We start from the raw sequence: 4,391 nt of genomic DNA on the forward strand, positions 1-4,391 counted from the left end.
TATACAGTACTAACATTGTTAGCAATTATTAGTCCAGTTAGGTCTTTAGTTAAAATTAATAACTTTAAGAATGAGGCAGGGATATTCTTCGACAGGGTAGCTACGGTTAGGTTAACGAAGACATCATGGAGTATAACAGTGCATATCAACATAAGCGGGTATACAACAGCCATGAATTCCTTGAGCGAAGCAATGATGTCCCTCGGCAAGCTGGAAACTAAAGATGCAGTGTTCCAGTCATCATCGTACCAGAATTTGCAGACTCTATATGAAAGAATAGAGAACAGGCATGATATGATAGTGGCCTCCGCACCGAAAAGACAAAAAAGATCATTCTTGCCGTTTGTGGGTGGTGTGTTTCATTCTCTGTTTGGATTGATGGACGAAGAACATACCGAAGAAGTGTCCAAGAAGATAAAAGAAAACGCTGCGAAAGACGAATATTTACTGAACATTGTTAGAAATTTATCTTCAGCGCATGATATGGCAATGGAAATCATACGCAAACAAAATAAATCTGTATTTAAAGATATAACGAAGCTGAGTGGAGCCATACAAGTGTTGGAAAGAGAAATCCATGAAACCAAAGATGAAGCTACTCGAGTTGCAGCTATAGCCAACATTCTTTCGTCATTAGAGGTACTTGAAAGAATTCAAAATGATCTCATTGGGGCAATATTCAATGCTAAAGGAAATTTTCTCAATATAATTTTTCCGATAAGAAAGTTCAAAAAACAAATTGAACTTATTAAAGTCAACCTAAACAAGAATTCGCGGCTGCCAACGGAAGATCCTGTAGAATTGGCTAAGGTGTCAAAAGTTTTCACCAGAACAACAGAAGATTTCGTGCTTTTCAGCATTCAGCTGCCGTTATCATAATCATGAAATCTTTGATGCATATGAAGTATACCAATATCCAATAACTCACGATGGATATTCGGTAAATATTCACACCAACAGCAGATATTTCCTCAGCGATAAGAGAAAGGCACTGTATTATATTTTAGATGATGGAAACTTTGAGCAGTGCCAGAAGATGAGAGATTTAACGCTATGCCATCAAGTACACCCATTGATCAACACCAGGTCGTGTTGTGAGGTCAAATTATTCCTCAGGGCTAAGCAAATTCCGGATAGCTGTGAAATACAAATTAAAAATCTGCAAAACTATTGGCGTCAAACATATACGACAAATACGTGGATTTTCTCGGTATATGAACAAATACCAGCAGAAGTAACTTGTCAAGATAAAACTCAACATATTGTTTTACATAGTTCAGGACTATTACATATACAACAGATGTTCATTATGTGTTCCCCTCTATGAATATAACATCATTTATGCCTAACATAAGTCACTTGAAGCTTAACAGTGAAGTAGAGGTGTACAAGATTCCAGACATTCCCAAAGAAACAACAATTCTTGGTTTTCCGCTATTAGCTGAGGGCCATCATCTTAATCATTACAAAATAAGCTTGATCATTATTTTCATCATCGCGGTGGTCATTATTGCCTTGTTTTGGATACTAAAAAGAACGTGCCATATTTCATCAACCTATCTGCCATCTACCATTATGCTTCCCCGTATAATAAAGGGTAGAGTTAAGTTAGGAATTTTTTATTTTTTTATGAACTTAAGTTTTCTAAAATTTGATTTAAAAGAAAAAAATATATTTAAAAAATTTAACTGAAAGGTGTAATATAAAATTTATATGTTATTGCTATGTTATATATAAAGTTTAAAAAGATATATATGTTGTAATTCAATTTTAAATTTTCATTTGGTTCTGTTCTGAAAGACAAGGAGCTTTCAGGGCCGGCAGAATGTTCAATCTTGTATCTTTAATTTTTATATTCAAAATAGAAAACTATGCATGTGGAATAGAAATGCGTGTTTAGATTATACGGGTAATAAAACGTATCAATAAATTAGAAGTTTTATATAGTTGCCCATAATCAATAAAATAGTATCAATATTTAATGCGTTATGTCAGATGCTTAATTGTAAATGTTTATGTTGAAACGAACACACATCAAAGCATAGACTGGTGGTTGCAACAAATGCACAAGCATTGCTAGTGTGGGTTGTTTTCTGATAATACATTAAATACATAATTTATGATCAGAATGTTTCTGACTAATATTCCACATGCATCGTTTTATAGTTGATAAGAATTTTAGTTTTAATATTATAAATATAAGTAAAATTGTAAATAAAATTGAGTTTTCTATATACCCTTAAACCGCACAGTCGTTTTACTTTCCGTCCTTTATATTAATAGTTAAAACAAGTAAAAGTGCTATATTCAGTTGGGCCGAATCTTATATACCCTTCACATAGGTGTGTTAAAAAAACAGTCAGCATCAAAAAGTCTTCTTTTACCTAATTTACTTCGCGCTCAACATGCTTAATTTCATGTTCCTAGATTCAATATTATGGAAAATTCAAGATAGTACCTTTTGAAAATCGAATAAGTACCAAATAGTTCCCTTTTATGGGTTCTCACCTAATTCAGGTTCTACATACTTAATTTAATATTTCTACACGCAGAGAAAAAATATAGTTGTAGTAACCATAATATAAGAGCAACATATTATGATTAGAATTATGGTTAAAGTTAACACCTATTATGATCATTTTTACTACCAAGAAATATCAAATTATGATCATTATTAGCATAATCAGATATCATATTATGATTAAATATAGTCCGTATATTTCATCATAATATAGTTCTATTAATCATAATGTGATGTTGTATCATCATATTTTAGTTTCAAGTAAGCAAATTATGGTTTCTAGTAATCATATTATGGATTCAAGTAATCATATTATTTGTTCATGTAACTATATAATGATTTCAAGTAGTCACATGGTTTTAAGTAACCATATTATGGTTACATATGAAACATAATATGGTTAATCTAATCTAATGTGCTTGGCGTAAATTCTAATTAATTTTAGTTTTTTTGAGCAAACAAAAAACTTTCAAGCACTGGTATTCCCATAAAAAAGAATAGATCCACACTTTGATGCATTTAATTATTTTTAATTATTAATTTTTTTATGTACCCTATTTAATGTAATTTATATTTCTATTGAATTTTATATTGTATTATATTTTTAGATATTATTTATTTTGCACATTATTTTAACACTGCGTTTGTTTAACAATTTACTTAATCTAGTACGGATAAACCACACAACTGATATAAAAATGGCGATTTCAAAATATTTTTAATAGTAAACATATTTTACTTATGTGTATATTAAACATTATATGGATAAACATGTAAAAACATACCATTTAATGTATATTTGATAGTTTAAATGGTTCTAAATAATATAATATGTTTACATAATTATCATTATTTATTTGTTGTAAAAATAATTATTTTTCAGAGAATCATTCATAAATTTATAATTGTCATAAACATATAAATGTTTTTGGTAACTAAAATATTGATGAAATTCATTAAAAATAACAATTGCTTGGTTATGACAACAAAATATTGTTTCAAAAAACATATAATAGTTGTCCTAACCATGCCGAACATTGTTTTTTCTGAGTGTCGGTTTCATATTATAGAAAATTCAAAAAGTATGTTTAAAAAAACAAAAAAAAAATACAAAAAAGTTCACTTTTTGTATTTTCATGTTTCTAGGTTCAATATTAAAGATAATTCAAAAAGTACTTTTTATGTCTTCTTACTTAAGCCAGGCTCCACATAATTCAGGTTTCTAGCCAACACACTAGTGCTGCTGTCACTCTGCTACTCTTGCTCTGCTGCTCTCAATCTGCCTTGTTTTTATAAACAAGAGTACAAAAACAAAATTTACCTCATGATTATGTATTTTGTTTTTTGCAATTTCTGTTTGAAAAATTCTTAATTTTTGATGAAATTTTCAGAGTTTGTCTCGGATTTTTTCTCATATCTCCGTTATTTATGAACCCATTTTGCTGATTATAAATAGCGATCTTCCCGAAAGCATGTCCAACAGAATTATTGAAGATTTGGATCTCGTCGATATCTGGGGTCCTCTAAAAACTGATTTCAACAAACATATAGACAGACATGGCTTAATCGACTCCGGTATCTATAAGGATCCAAAATATATATACTTTATAGGGTCCGAAAATTATATTATGGAAATTACAAAAAAATATTAATATTTCACCATCATTTACACATTTTAGTCACACACTGTATATGGAGGTAAGGTTATTATTAATTAAATTTGAATGGGTAATTCGCGTATGTCCCAGTCTTAGCCTAGTTATTATTACAGTAGTTTTCCGATTTAACGAACCCATATGTTGTCAGGCCTGTTCGTAAAATTGAAAAGTTCGTTATATGCAGTACTAAGTAAAACGTGGGTTTTTGGTAG

General features: G+C 30.1%; 1 protein-coding gene across 1 annotated transcript in view; it reads right to left on the minus strand.

Moving 5' to 3' along the window:
* Positions 1-3,736, minus strand: part of LOC124418595 (tetratricopeptide repeat protein 39B-like) — a 20,678-nt gene extending 16,942 nt beyond the window's left edge. Inside the window, exon 1 of the mRNA XM_046945324.1 lies at positions 3,715-3,736. The gene's annotated coding sequence lies outside the window, so the exon portion shown is untranslated. The remainder of the gene's footprint in view (positions 1-3,714) is intronic.
* Positions 3,737-4,391: the final 655 nt, after the last annotated feature.

This window comes from Lucilia cuprina, chromosome X (assembly GCF_022045245.1).
Source record: "Lucilia cuprina isolate Lc7/37 chromosome X, ASM2204524v1, whole genome shotgun sequence".
NCBI lineage: Eukaryota > Metazoa > Arthropoda > Insecta > Diptera > Calliphoridae > Lucilia > Lucilia cuprina.